At 40.4% G+C, this 16,066-nt stretch overlaps 1 long non-coding RNA gene across 6 annotated transcripts in view; it reads right to left on the reverse strand.

The window, feature by feature from the left end:
* Nucleotides 1-16,066, reverse strand: part of LOC309631468 — a 102,757-nt gene that overhangs the window by 76,737 nt on the left and 9,954 nt on the right. For 5 of the 6 annotated variants that reach the window (XR_014246268.1, XR_014246270.1, XR_014246271.1 and 2 more), the window contains exon 5: nucleotides 13,456-13,505. This is a non-coding gene — a long non-coding RNA (uncharacterized lncRNA). Of the gene's footprint in view, nucleotides 1-4,148; nucleotides 4,295-13,455; nucleotides 13,506-16,066 lie in introns of all 6 variants that reach the window. The other variant, XR_014246269.1, reaches the window with a different exon arrangement.

A 16,066-nucleotide genomic window follows, 5' to 3' on the forward strand; every position in this document is an offset into this window, starting at 1 on the left:
ATCGTGGCCTCTCTTGTTGCGGAGCACAGGCTCCAGACGCGCAGGCTCAGTAATTGCGGCTCACGGGCCCAGTTGCTCCGCGGCATGTGGGATCCTCCCAGACCAGGGCTCGAACCCGTGTCCCCCGCATTGGCAGGCAGACTCTCAACCACTGCGCCACCAGGGAAGCCCGATGGCAGGTCCTTTTAATTGAAAGATTTTCCCCACTCATTTGGAAGCAATTTATCTTGTAGGCAGTGGTGTTGGGATAACTCTTGGGCAAACTTCTTGAGCTGTGTCATCTTGCATCAGGCTCCGGATGGCCAGAGGAGTCTCATTCTCACCCTTTGACTCAAGGCTCATTTTTGCCAATCCTTGCACACAGGAACTTTGGCCCACAGACCAAAGTTGCATGTCAGAATCACCTCGAATTTTGCTTAATATAGATTCCCAGGCCTCCCTTAGCCCAATTAAACCAAAATCTCTGGAGGTGGTCACAAGCACTGGTATTTTATTTTTAACTTCAAAGTGTTTCTAAAATACAGCCAGGATTTGAGAACCCCTGATATATACAATCTGCTGTGCCATATTTAAAACATGGACCCAAAATCCTTTGACAGGTGTCCCATTAGGAGGAGAGGTCTAGGGTCCCTCCTCTAGAATCTGGGCTCCATGACAACTTGACCAATACATTAAGGCAAAAGTGACACCATGCCAGTTTCCAAGACCAGTCCTTACCAACTGGCAGCTTCTACTTCCTTCCTGTCTCTTAAGACCTCATCCTTGGAATCCAGCTACCATTCTGTGAGGAAGCCCAAGCAGCTGCCCCAGAGTCTAGCTGAGCAACTAGGCTTCCAGTCATGTGAATGAGCCACTTTGGAAGTGGCTCCTCCAGCCCGCAGTAGACCTGCCCCAGATCTCATCACAGAGACGTGCTGTCCCTGCCAAGCCCTGGCCAGACTTCAGATTCATGGGCAAAATAAATAATCAGTATTTTAAGCCATTAAATTTGTGGTGGTTTGTTAGGCAATAAATAACTGGAACAACTGCTCCCCCAGATGGTGTCATGGAAAGGGAATTGCCCTTTGAAAAGTTGAATCACAAGCATTAATGGGCTCAGTGCCTCAAAAAATGCAGGCTTCCACCTTCTCTTTGGCCAAAATAATGAAATTCCTCTCCCTTCTTAACACACGATATAGCTCCTCCATGAAGCCTTCCCAATCTGCATTAATTCTCTGTAATTTTGTCCAATCATCTCAAGTCTTGTTTACAAAATTAATTAGCACTTCGGTCACATAAAATTATGAACTCAAAATTTTGGATATCAATTTTCATTTGAAAGATAGTTTGATGAGAAGATAATAATAGTCTTTGAAGAGCCAAATTCTGGAAAAGGGTACAAAGGCTTAGATGGAATTGATAAAAATCAGATTGAGTAAGTAAAGAATGCAATGATGGATGGAGAAATGACAACGTGAGGGGGTAAAGGGGGTTGTTTACATAGTGAGGAGCTAAGTGTCAGCAGTGGGCCTTAGAATATTCACTAGTTGGCTCCGGTTGCCATAAGAAAATACCAGACTTGGCTGGCTTAAACAACAGAAATTTGTTTTCTCACAGTTCTGGAAGCTGGTAGTCCAAGATCAAGGTGTGAAGGTTTCTGGTGAGACCTCTCTTCTTGGCTTGTAGATAGCTACCTTCTCGCTATATCTACATATGGTCTTTCCTCTGTGCATGCTGGGGGAGAGAGAGCTCTGATGTCTCTTTCTCTTCTTATAAGGACATCATTCCTATCAGATCAGCCCCCAATCCTTATGACCTCATTTAACCTTAATTACTTCCTTAAAGGCCCTATCTCCAAATATAGTCACATTGTAAGTGAAGACTTCAACAGATGAATTGGGCGATACAATTGGACACAATTTCATCTATAACAGAATGGGAAATCCTTGGAAAAAATGGAGAATTACACCTTCTCTACATGCCCCAGGCTGGGTGGTCATTTTGCCATAGCTGTTACTAATAACAATAACAATGACAATCATTATTGATCAAAAACCAAGTACCCAACATTTCACATTATCACATTTGCTCCTCAGAACAACTCTATAAAATAGGTTCTATTTTCTTCATTCTTACAGCTGAGGAAGCTGAACATAAGAAAGTTCAATAGTTTACCCATGACCTCATAGCTGGGAAATATCAGAACACGAATTTGAACACAGGTCTGTGGTCTTCAAAGCCCCTGCTTGCAATGCTAAACCAAGCTACCTATTTCTTTCATTCATTCCTTTGTCCCTTCAAAAATTATTGAGCACCCATTATGATCCAGGTCCTGTGTTTGATCCTAGAGATGCAAAGTCGAGCTGCAGAAAAAAAAGTATTCTGACACCTGTTAAGACAGTAAGGAAGACTTTATTCAAGGGACTACCACAATTTGGGGTGGGGGGGAGGGTGCAATAAGGGAGAGAGGTCAGGCTCAACCCTGAATACAACAAGGACAAGGGGGGGTTTACAGCCAAAAGCAGGGTGAAGGTCAGTGGATGAAAAATTACTAAGGTAGATGAAAAATTACTAGGAGGAAATAGTAGGAATAAGGAGAATTCTTGCTAGACCAACTCAACAGTATTCTTGCTGAAGGCAGACAAGGGTGATAAGATATTGATAATTTTTCAGTGGATGAAAAATTACTAAGAGGAAACAGTAGAGATAAGGAGAATTCTTGCTAGACCAACTCAACAGTATTCTTGCTGAAGGCAGACAAGGGTGATAAGATATTGAGGGTGAGGGATTTGATTAGATATCAAGGGTAGGGGATTTTTTGATAAACTGACCCAGCAGGATTTTTGCTTAAATTGGACTAAGTGGGCTAAGGACAGCATCCAAATCAGGATCTAGTCAAGAAGAGGGCTCAGAGGACCCTGACTAAAGTCAGGTCAAGGAGAGAGTCTTTGCTACCCTGCTTGCAAGGAGTTTATGGTTCAATGAAGAGAAAGACGCCAGTCAGCAGTTGCCGTGTGGCAAGATAACTCTGTGGATCTCTTACCACCCAAATCACTAGGCTTCCTCCAGTTCTCAGAAATAAGTATTTGCACCTATATACTCTGGTTTTGAAACTGGCAGAGAAAAGTGCAGGAGGTGCTGTGTGTGCCCCTGTTGAAGCCAAGCCAGAGATGCCACGACTGTGAGACGCTGCTTCACAGAAGTTAGAAGCACTTGGAAGTGATCTCAACCACGGACCAGGCTCCACTTATTTTTGACACTCAATAGCTTCAAAAAGCAGGTTATCCCTAGAGGCCTCCTACACAGGTTTCCTCAGAGCAAATCAGTCATTTCTCCGTGACACAGTCTTTGGTTTTCCTTCTCATCTGTTTCCTTGGTGCCACTAACCAAATTCCTGACTTGTGCTCAGCCAGCCCGAAAACACAGAATGTTACTGGATCATCCTTGCCTCTTGGTTCAACTTTTATTTTAAAAGCTGGATTCCTTTGCAGGGCAAAAAGAATCTGCCCCTAAATTGATTGGGAGGCTTTAAGAACTCCAGCAGAATTAATGGCCCCGGTTTATCCCAGTTCCCATCACAGACCTGGATATACTGCCAGATTGACTGGAAATGGCCCGGAATGATTCTGAAGTTGCTCCTAGAGATTAGAGGCACACGGCTGCTTTCTGGGATAGTTTAAGCGCTGACCAGTATTGCCAAGAGGATCCTGAGGGAAGAAGCCTCGAGAGGTTCCTGCGGTCCACGCCTCGCCCTCTCTGCTTCCTCCACCATCAGTTCTTACACTTGCATCTCTTTCAGCCTTCTCTGTGCCAGAGCCTCACCTCTGCCTCTAGCCTCTGGCAAGAGCACAGAAATTATCATTTATTGTTTTCAATTTTTAATATTTGAAACTGCTTTTTTCCCTACACTTTCCAAAACACAGCACTGCTGGAAATATTTTAATGTTCCACATAAAACAAGAAAATTGTAATAATTTGTCCCAAAGATTTTCAGAAAAGAATATAAAACACTGGCATAATTACATAGTCTTTAGCTCAGGGTATTATATTTCTATTATATAGTTATGGACCTGCCTTTTCTTTTATTCCCATTGGATAGAACAGTTTGCTTTAAAACCTTTTTTTAAAAGTTCTGTTTTAAACGTCACAAAATTTATATACTGACAAACCTGTATTGACATTTTCAAACTCTGAGGTATTTCCACAAGACAGTTTACATCTGGAGCAGCCCGGGCGTATATGTTCTGGATGATAAAGCATTTAGATGTTTGGGGATGTCAGGCAAAATTCCAGTGAGGAAGGAGCATGAGATAACCTAAAAAAAGATGTCAGGATGGGAGACAGTGAGTTTGGGGAAAACCTTCTTTCCTGACGGACAACTAAAACGCCCTGGGGTTCACCCTGGCAAACAGGGTGCGAATAACTGAAACTCTTTTTTTTCCAGAGATGTTAATCAAGAAGTGAGTTCAGGCAGTTGCATAGTCAAACTGCTGAATTCTTTCAGTTGAGTAATATCGCCAGTGCAAGTAGGAAATGTGTTTAGATTTTCTCAGTGATGTAAATAAACCATGTTTAACCTAGTTCTGTTATACTCTATTAGAATAGATAGAAAAGGGGTCTCATGTTCAGTGACCTCATACCTCGTCATGACCTAGAAAAAGTGGTCACGTAGGTAACATACAGAGTGAAGCTTCCTGGGTGTATTATCATTGGATGTAACATAGGCATGAGGGTGGGAGACCAACAAGACATGCCTGATTTGACCCTTAGTCGTCTGGTTTAAGACTTTTCTGACCCAGAAATTCTAGGATGGTGGACATACGGACTTCTATGGTATGACAGTTAATTTTATGTGTCAACTTGACCAGGCCACGGGGTGTCCAGATATTTGGTCAAACATTTTTCTAGGTGTATCTGTTTCTGGGTGAGATTAACATTTGAATCAGTAGACTGACTAAAGCAGATTGCCCTCCCCAGTGTGAGTGGGTCCCATCTAATCTGTTGAAGGCTTGAGTAGAACAGAAAGGTTGAGTAAGGTAGAATATCTCTCTCCCTGACTATCTTCAAACTGGGACATTAGTCTTCTCCTGACTTTGGACTTGGACTGAAAGTGAAACTCACACCATCGGCACTCCTGGGTCTCAGGCTTGCCTCTGCAGATCTTGGGACCTGTCAGCTTCCATCATCGTGTGTGCCAATCCCTCATAATAAATCTCTTTATATATGTCATTATATGACATACATATATAACTATATGTATATAATCATACATCATCTTCTAATGGTTCTGTTTCTCTGCAGAACCCTGACCAATATACTTGGTAACCGTGGGGCGCATAAATCAGGCCCTGCCCCAACAGAGGAATCAAGAGAGAGACAAACAGATGCATACAGGTACAGAGCAGAGACACACAGAGAGAGGCAGATAGAAAGAAACAGAACAAACACACATGACAGAAAGAAAGCAGGAAGGTATGCACACAGACATATATATGCACAGAAGCACAAAGATAAGAAAAAGGTGAGAAAAAATACAATCCCTCATTATGTTCTCTCTGATTCGCTCACGGAGCTTTATTTCTCGATTTCAGGGAGCACATCTGAGGGGGAAACATGCCCCTTATATCTTAACTGCCCCTCTGCCCAGTCAGAACCAGCTGTCAAAGATGCCTGTGAGCCAGCTACCTGAGCGGACCGCACAGCGCCCGGGAGGAGAGGAATGGCTCCGACACTTCCTGGATACTCACATACGAACCTGCGGCCACACCCCAAGCCTGAGACCCTCTGTAGGTGACACCATGTAAAGATGGCTCACTGTAAACCGGCATCTCAACGCAGCTGCCCACTGAAGAATCCTCAGACCTGACCCGCCCTGGACCAGTTAAATCAGAATCTCTAGGGCCGAGGCATTGCTGCTTTCTGGAAGCTCCTCAGGGGAACCAGGAAGCAAACAGGTTTGGGTTCTACTGCTTAAGTCCATTCGCCTGGGTTGCAGAGCTCAAACCTGAGAGCGATGCAAGTAGCCAGGTTCGATGATGTTTGTCACCTGGGCACACGACAGTTATCACTGACATCCCACGAGGTCTACTTTCTGTGCCACTTTCAAAGCTCCAAAGAGCACGGACTAATCCCAATAGCACACTGTCACCCTCTGGTGCCAGGCTAAGTGCTCTACAGATGTTGCCTCATTTACTCCTCACAACACCCTGTGTCGTGTAGGTATTACCCCCGTTTTTCAGGTAATGAAACTGAGGTCAGAGCGATTAAATGGTTTGCTAAGGTCAAATAGCTAGTACGTGGCAGAGGCAGGGTTTGCGACCAGATCTTCCACTCTGCTGCACAGAAAACACAGTGATGGGAGGCTTGGGTTTTATTCCTTTCGTGTTTCATGCTGTCTTCCACACAGATCGTTCTGAAAACGAAAACCAGCATTGCCTTCTGTGCAGATCACAGGGCCACACACAGCAAGGCACGCGGCGCTTCCGCCTGGGTGATCTTATTCTGGCCACACCAACTGCACAATATGCTGTCACTTACTTCTCCTGGCCTGGGAAAAGACACAGTTAGAGCAACAGCCCACCGCAAATGAGGGGGTGAAAGAGCTTTAAGCGTCTTCATTGACTTTAATTAAGCTCACCAGAGAAGTAGATCACAGGGGATTCTGCAGAACTTTCTTTAGTTTTATTTATCTTATTCTTAATTCCGATTTAACAGAAAAATATTTTCCTCAAACCTATTCCACCAGTTTAGGGCTTTCTTTATCTATTAAGAAACGGTGCCATCTACTGATACATTTTCACACTGTTCATATAAACCATGAAACAAATAATCACTGTTGTTTACACCTTAATTATGAATGCTTTCCAAGATGTGGCCCTCCTTTCCAAATGTCTGTTCTGCACTTACAACCATATATATTATTTTCTTTTATAGTGCAAATGACAAATGAGTTTGGAATTCCACTAGGACTTTCAACCATAGGTCTTGAAAAATGGTGCCTCAAATCAAGATTTAATGAGGTGGGGAGCCAGGAGGCCCTGCACAGCAGTGACCACACCTGTTCACCTGAGCCTGCCTGGGAGCTGCACAGCCAACCCAGGAGGGCATGAACCCTACATTCCAAAATACCTAGGAATCAACCTAAAAATAAGTGTGTTTGACTGCTACACAGAAAATTAGAAACATTATTAAGAGAAGTCAAAGTATATCTAAATAAATGGAAAGCTATACTATGAATTGGGATACATATTCACAACAGGACTGAAATCTCCCCCAGAAGGAATAAAAATTGGTTCTGGAGGGATGAAAAATCTTACTGTCCTTATCTGTGTGTAAGGCACAGATATACGGTATCTCTGTGGCATTAACATTTCATGGAGGTAGGGGGGTAATTAGAGGGAAAAAGTCTAAAAAAGACTTCTTGGAGGAATATTAGGGAAAAAAAGGTTGAGAAGCCTGAATTAGGAGATTCAATATTGTAAATGTATCAATTCTTCCAAACCAATTCATAGATTTAATTCACTTCTAATGAAAACTCCGAGAGAGAGAGAGAGACAGTAAATTGACAAGCTGGTCATAAATGTATATTGAAGGGAAAGGAAGGATGGGCAGTTTACCGTATATCAAGACTCAAGATAGTGCTACAGTAGTAACAAGACAGTGGTACTGGCCCAGGCCAGGCAAAGAGACCACTGTAGACTGGAGAGCCCAGAAACAAATACATGTACTTTTTGACACTTGGTTTACAGAATAGTGGAGAGCGGACTATCTTGTCAACAAATGGTACTTGGATTTCCATAGGAAAGAAATGAAAACTGACCCTTCATAACTTCTGGTGGATCATAGGTATAAAGACCCCAGACCAGCAGTATCAGCACCACCCGGGAACTTGATAGAAATGCAAACTCTCCAGCCTCGCCCAAGATGTGCTCAGCCAGAAAGTGTGGCAGTGGGTCTCGGCCAGATGGGTTCAGTCAAGGCTTTCAGGTGACTCTGATGCACAGGAAAGTGTGAGAGTCACTGTTTTAGATGCTAAATTAGGGGATTATTTGCATGATCAAGGTAAGAAACGGCTTCCTAAACAAAACATAACTATAAAGAAAAAGATGGGTAAATAAAAATGCAGACCTTCTGTTCATCAAACGAGACCGCAAAGAAAGTTAAAAGGCAAACTAGGCAGTGGAAGAAGAAACTTGCAACACAAAACTGACAAAGTCTTACATCCAGAACATATAAAGAACTATCTATCAGTAAGAAAAAGGCAGACAACCCAAAAGAAAAATGGGCAAGAGACCTGAATAGACATTCATTAGAAGATAACATCCAAATCGCCAGGTACCCAGTAAATTTAGAAATTAGAGAAATAAAGGTTAAAATTACAGTGTAATACGATTACAGACCCATCAGAATAGCTGAAATTAAAGACTGGCAACATCCAAGTGTTGGTTGGTGAGACCATAGAACAGGAGTTGGCAAACTCTCCTTATAAAGTGCCAGATGCTAAAATTTTTAGGCTGTGCAGTCAAGAGATAAAACCAAGGATATATACACATACATGTATGTATATGTGGTGCTTACATACATACATGTTGTACTTTACAATTTTAGTTTTATATATATGTGCGTGTATATATATATAGTTAAAATTGTAAAATACATATATTCATATATATATATATATTTCATGTTTAGCTCTGCCTCATTCTTGGCACTAGATACTCAATGCACAAAATAACAAATGAATCAATTACCTTTAAGAAAGTAAGTACCTTTCTCTTTAACTTTATTAATTACATAAATAAAATAAATTGCACTTCCTCCAGAGCTGATGTCAGTCTCAGTTTCCACATCTGCAAGAGAATGGCTCATCAGCTTCAACTCCAAATACTTCGAAGATTTTTTTTTTTTTTTTTTTTTTTGGCTGCGTTGGGTGTTCGTTGCTGCGCATGGGCTTTCTCTAGTTGCAGCAAGCAGGGGCTACTCTTCATTGTGGTGCACGGGCTTCTCATTGCGGTGGCTTCTCTTGTTGCGGAACATGGGCTCTAGGCGCGCGGACTCAGTAGTTGTGGCACACGGGCTTAGTTGCTCTGTGGCATGTGGGATCTTCCCAGACCAGGGCTCGAACCCGTGTCCCCTGCATTGGCAGGCGGATTCTTAACCACTGTACCACCTGGGAAGCCCCACGATGATTTATTTATTTCTTAAAGACTTTTTAAAGATTCCAGGATGATACCTGAAGGCACTTCCGACAAGTGCCTTGCCAAATGTTGTCACCTCTCTATTTGAGCTGTTCTTAGAAGACTGAACCCAGGTATCCATAAACACAACAAAATTCAATAAAGGAGCCACATTCAGTCCTGCCTTATTTATTCAGTGATGTGAGGGAAGGCAACTTTTATGATACATTGAGTTTGTCTCTTTTGCATTTAGTAATTCATCCATTCAACAAATATTTACTTAGAGCTTACCATGCCAAAACTTTTATTTTCACCATTTTAATGCAAATATTTCTGAAATATTTTATATCTTTCTCTGCCTTTTACACAAAGAAGGTTGAGCATAATTTAATCTTTTCTTAATGATTCAGCCTCACCATGGAACCAAACTATAAACTGTTGGCTTTCAAATACTATACATTTTAAGCGAGAAGCCTCATTATACAATTCTAACATATGAAATAGATAAAAAGAAGAGTTGAAGTGAGAAATAGGGGTGTGGCAGAATCCCACCCACTTGGTATTTCTGGGACAACACAGAAAACTAAGATTCCAGGAATCATCATTAGAAACTTCCGGTGCCACATAGTAACACTCTCAAAGGCTGCTGAAAGATAGAAGGCTACTCCTATGCTCAATAATCCTAAATTACAGTCCAAAATTTCTGTCATTTTTTTAAGTTTGAATGTGTTTTATAGTGTCCTTCTCAATGTCAGCAATCGCTTCTTGCTGCCTATCAGCATGGCTCTCTGTATCTGTTCTCCTCCGCCCACCCACCCCCAACGTTTGTGGTTTCTGCAGATGAGAAATCAAAGTCACCATTCTTCATAGGAGTGTGGGTAGATCAAGAGTCCAGAGATTAGTAGGACTTGAGAGGCTCTTTCCTGAATAAAAGACATGGGCTTTACATTTTGGACCTTGAGCGATCTATTTTGACAGTCACACATCTGTTTTTCTAATTTCCAGATTGCCAAATATATACTTGAAGATAAGTAACCTTTAATGAAATCATAGCATTCTCTAACACCATATACAAAAATAAACTCAAAATGGATTAAAAATGGAAACGTGGGCTTCCCTGGTGGCGCAGTGGTTGAGAATCTGCCTGCCAATGCAGTGCACATGGGTTCGAGCCCTGGTCTGGGAAGATCCCACATGCCGTGGAGCGGCTGGGCCCGTGAGCCACCACTACTAAGCCTGAGTGTCTGGAGCCTGTGCTCCGCAACAAGGAGGCCACAATAGCGCCCGCGCACCGCGATGAAGAGTGGCCCCCCCTTGCCACAACAGGAGAAAGCCCTCGCACAGAAACGAAGACCCAACACAGCCAAAAATAAATAAATAAATAATTAAATAATTTAAAAAAAAAATGGAAATGTAAGACTGGAAACCATAAAACCCCTAGAAGAAAACATAGGCAAAACACTCTTTGACATAAACTGTAGCAGTATTTTTTTAGATCTGTCTCCTAAAGCAAAGGAAATAAAAGCAAGGAAATAAAAGCAAAAATAAATAAATGAGACCTAATTAAACTTAAAAGCTTTTTCACAGCAAAAGGAAACCATCGAGAAAACAAAGAGACAACTTAATGAATAGGAGAAAATATTCACAAATGATATGACCAATAAGGGGTTAATATCCAAAATATATAAACAGCTCATATAATTCAACATCAAAAAAACAAATAACCCAATTAAAAAAATGGGCAGAAGACCTGAATACACATTTTTCCAAGGAAGAGATACAGACGGCCAACAGGTACATGAAATCATCAGAAAAATGTAAATTAGAACCAAGATGCGTTATCACCTCACACCTGTCAGAATGGCTATCATCAAAAAGACCACAAATAACAAGTTTTTGGTGAGGATGTGGAGAAAAAGGAACCCTCATACACTGTTGGTGGGAATGTAAATTGGTGCAGCCACTATGGAAAACAGAATGGAGGTTCCTCAAAAAACTAAAAATAGAACTACCATATGACCCAGCAATTCCACTCCTGGGTATTTATCTGAAAAAAAAAAAAAAAAGAAGCACTAATTCAAAAAGATACATGCACCCTAATGTTCATATCAGCATTATTTATAATTGCCAAAATATGGAAGGAACCTAAGTGCCCATCAACAGACGAATATATATATACACATATACATTGGGTTGGCCAAAAAGTTCATTCGGGTTTTTCTGTAATGGAAAACCTGAATGAACTTTTTGGCCAACCCAATATATACCACATCTTCTTATATATATATATATATATATATATATATATATATATATATATTCTGTGTATATATATATATTCTGTGTGTGTGTGTGTGTGTGTGTGTGTGTGTATATATATATATATATATATATATATATATAAAATACAATGGAATATTACTTAGCCATAAAAAAGAATAAAATTTTGCCATTTGCAACAACGTGGATAGACTTGGAGGGTATTATGCTAAATGAAATAAGTGAGACACAGAAAGACAAATACTGTATGACAGGGGTCCACAACCACTGGTAGTGGTCCGCGGCCTGGTAGGAACTGGGCCACACAGCAGGAGGTGAGCAGTGGGCAAACGAGCGAAACTTCATTTGCTGCTCCCCATCACTCGCATTACCACCTGAACCATCCCGCCACCCCCGTCCATGGAAAAACTGTCTTCCATGAAACCAGTCCCTGGTGCCAAAAAGGTTGGGGACTGCTGCTGCATGATATGACTTATGGGACTTCCCTGGTGGTCCAGTGGTAAAGAATCCGCCTTCCAATGCAGGGGACGCGGGTTCGATCCCTGGTCGGGGAACTAAGATCCCACATGCCGTGGGGCAACTAAGCCTATGCACCACAACTACTGAGCTCGTGCGCCTCAACTAGAAAGCCTGCGTGCCACAAACTACAGAGCCCATGCACTCTGGACCCCATGCACCACAACTACAGAGCCCACACATCCTGGAGCCCTCGCACCACAACTAGAGAGAAGCCCGAGCGCCACAACGAGGAGCCCACGCCTCAATGAAAGATCCCGTACGCCTCAATGAAGACCCCGCATGCCGCAACTAAGACCCAACGCAGCCAAAAAAAAAAAAAAAAGAAAAGAAAATAAATAAATAAAATAAATAAATATTTTAAAAAACATATTAAAAAAAAAAAAAAACAGATATTACTTATATGTGGAATCTAAAAAGTAAAACAAACTAGTGAATATAACAAAAAAGAAACAGACTCACAGATATAGAGAACAAACTAGTGGTTACCAGTGGGGAGAGGGAAGAGGACAGGGGTAATATGCGGTAGGGGATTATGAGGTACAAACTACTAGGTATAAAATAAATAAGCTACAAGGATATATTGTACAAAACAGGGAATATAGCCAATATTTTATAAGAACTATAAATGGAATATAATCTTTAAAAATTGTGAATCACGATGCTGTAAACCTGAAACTTATATAATATTGTACATCAACCATGCCTCAATAAAAAAAGAAGATAAGTGACCTTTAGTTAAGTAAGGAAATTCTCTACCATCAATTCAATGAGACTGAATTAGCATTGTAGATAGTAATTCCATTTTCTCAATTGAGGAATGTTTCTAGAATCTCTAAGAACCATATCTACTAGTAACTTTCAAATGCAAATATTTGGATTGACTCCTGTACATTTAAATTTACTTATATAAAATACTTATCTATAAGAACTGGGGAAGAAATTATTCTCCGCACCACACACGTACATAAACACAAAATCTGTGCCCTTCATTTAACCCAACAGTCTTGGAGTTCACTGAATGAAAGAAGTTGTTGCCAGAAATAAACTGTTAAATTCATTCTAGGATGATATGCTCACCCCTGGCATTTTGGAGCCCTACTAACGGCAGCTGTCTTAGCAAACTGACATAATTTCTTGGTATTATGAGAGCACTGGGTAAAAGAACGCATCAAATGGATTTATAAGGTGAAAATCTAAAACATACAAGTTGACAAAGAGCAAGCACACCATAAAGGCACACAGATTCAGTTACATCCAATGACCAATTACAGAAACAAATTCAGTTCAATAACTTAACCCTGAATATATGTTTCTCTATGGGCCTTAAGCATCCTGCAAATTCACCTTCAACTTTATTTCATATCACAAAAACATTTTGTCTATATAGAAACTGTGGAGTTTGAGGAAACAACAGTTTTAATAGAACTGAATGTAGTATCTGATTTCACATATGTATAAAATCTAAAATGTGAATAATGTCTTAAAGGACATCTCTACTCACCAGATTTGTGATACTTGAATCTCTCCTTCTGATTCTTGGCAAGTGGTTATCTGTTTATCATTGAATACAGGGCCAGAGAACTTTCTGGATTAGTTCTATATTTATTCATTTATATTTATAAATTATTCATTATTATTTATATATTTATTACTAGAATATATTCATGTATTATTAAATAGTTGTATTTGGTACAACTTTAATTTTGAATTCAATGTAGGTTTCATTAAAACTATAAAATTCTTTCTAATACTTGAGAATACTCATACTTCAGATACGTAATGCTAAACCTGCAAAAGTCAGTTCAAAACATAAGCAGACTAAACAGATAATCTTTCATTTCTTCATAATAATAAAGCCTTACTTCCTGTATCTCATTTTTAGTGGTATGAATCCCTCCTCCCCAAAGGAGATTATTTAAATAAAAATGCAATATTTTGAAATGATGCAAAGTCTGCTGATAACTATCTGAATGTGAGAAATATTTCTCTAAAAATTTAAATGGATTGCCCAGATTAATAAAATTAGTTTAAGGCTACAAATCATATCCCTTTTGAGCAATTAACAGTTATCTTTCAGGTAACATAATTAAGTATTCATTTGAAAATAATTCAAGGTTCTTGAAATAGATCTAAAGGAAAATTCAGCATAGATCTGATGCAAAGGATGGGGTGTTAAGAAAACTCACCATACACTCAGAACAGACTTTGCAAACCCCCAGTTATTTTAGCTCAGTAAAAAGACGGACAAAAAAGTTAGCTGTTTTCTTTTTTGCTTCTAATTTAAAAAGAAATAAACCTTTTTTCTTACCACAGCGAATATCAAATTTACACAAAACCTTAGCTCATCAAATAGAAGCCAAGGTATAAAAGATTATTCAACATTACAGTAAAAACTTGATAAAACGCAGAGTACATCAAAGCTATTTCAGCAGCTGCTGCTACATTCTGGGCAAAAATATCCATGGGAGAAAGCCAAACTTTAAATAGGGTCCAAGGCACCCCTCCAATTTGCACCAGGGATATTTTATCAGCTCTGCTCATTGAAAGAGACTACGGTCCTAGAAATCAGATAGAAACGCTTTCAGGGCCCCCTGGTGGTGATTTATAGACCTCCGGCATCAGATACAAATGACCCTGAATCAAATAAACCAAAGCAGCCAGGGCCCAAGACCAGGTTCTACAAACTAGTATCTCCTCTACATGACGCTTAGCATTTTTGTGTGTATAGTTTGTCTATCTCAGCCAGAGTTGATTCAATCTCTCTACATGTAGCCTACCACAAGAAAAATGTTTTTTCATTCCTCTCAATTTGCTACAACTTAAATAAAAGAACATTTAGTACCTTGACACAAATAACCCTCCCTGTCTCCCTCTTTAGATAATTTTAACAAAAAGCATATTGTACAACACTGTGCTTAAGTGTTGTGCAATACAAACGCATAAATCTGCATGGAATCTACTTATTCTCAGCACTGGCAAATGAATTACTGTCGGCTTAAATCTTTCAAGTGTCAATATGTTGTTAAGAGTGGTGGATTTAACAGGATAGAAAGGAGTATATAACTGATTTTCACCAGGAACTACAACCCAAAAAAAGGAGCTAATCAATGGCCTATAAAGTCTGGAATGCTCTACCTGGCCAGGTGAGGTTGATCCAATAAACCAGTCCTCTAAATCTACCAGAGAGATAGATGGTCCTATTGGTAGAAACAGAATTCACCAAAGAACCTGCACAAGGTGTTCAACACTTAGCCAAATATTATAATCAACTGAGAAATCTTTTATAATGAGGAAGCCAGCCTACTCCCAGAGATTCTGATTTAATTGGTTTGGAGTGAGGTCTGGACGTGAGTACTTTATAAAAGCTCCCCAGGTCACTCTTAAGGACAGTCAGAGCTGAGAAGCGCTGCACTATTCCTAGGGGCTCTAAGCTAGGCAGTCAGTCAGGCTGCACCCATGCCTGTCTGTGGCTGAGTCCAGACTACAAAGGGTCACTTCTCTCATTCAAGTTGCAAACAAAATAAAGCATAATCTTACCGCAATTTACATTAAAGTTACATTGTTGGAAAATTCTACAATGTTAAAATCATGCAAAAATACTTTGTATTTCTATGTGAAATGGAGTTCAGTGCCAAGCTCAGATAATTAAACACATAAGTACATATGAAAGTCATGTGTGAAGTGAGACAATACCTTGTATAGAAGACTGTCCTGTGAGCTGTAGGCAAACACTCTGTTCCTCTCCCGCTAAACGCCTCCTACTATTTTGGGGTACAAACAAAAATGCTCCCACAGATTTCCAAAGAGCCTCCTAGGTGGCAGCACTGCCCCCACAAGAGGCAGGTAATACAGCCCTTGGCTTTAGTATTTATACACGCCGTGTGCACTCATAGAACCCTGCTTTTCCTTTATAATGATACAGCCACATGTAAATATTTGCTTAATGTCTGACACCTTCATACTCAGGGCACCAAGGGAACAGCGACTGTGTCTGCATTTTGCTCACCATTGTGTTCCTAGTGCTTTGCACGCTGCCAGCACACAGTGGGCACTCAATCAATTTTGCTGAATGAATGATTGAACATGATTCCTCTGGTGCTGAGTGCTGACAC

Source organism: Balaenoptera borealis, assembly GCF_965194805.1.
Source record: "Balaenoptera borealis genome assembly, chromosome: 6".
NCBI classification, from domain to species: domain Eukaryota; kingdom Metazoa; phylum Chordata; class Mammalia; order Artiodactyla; family Balaenopteridae; genus Balaenoptera; species Balaenoptera borealis.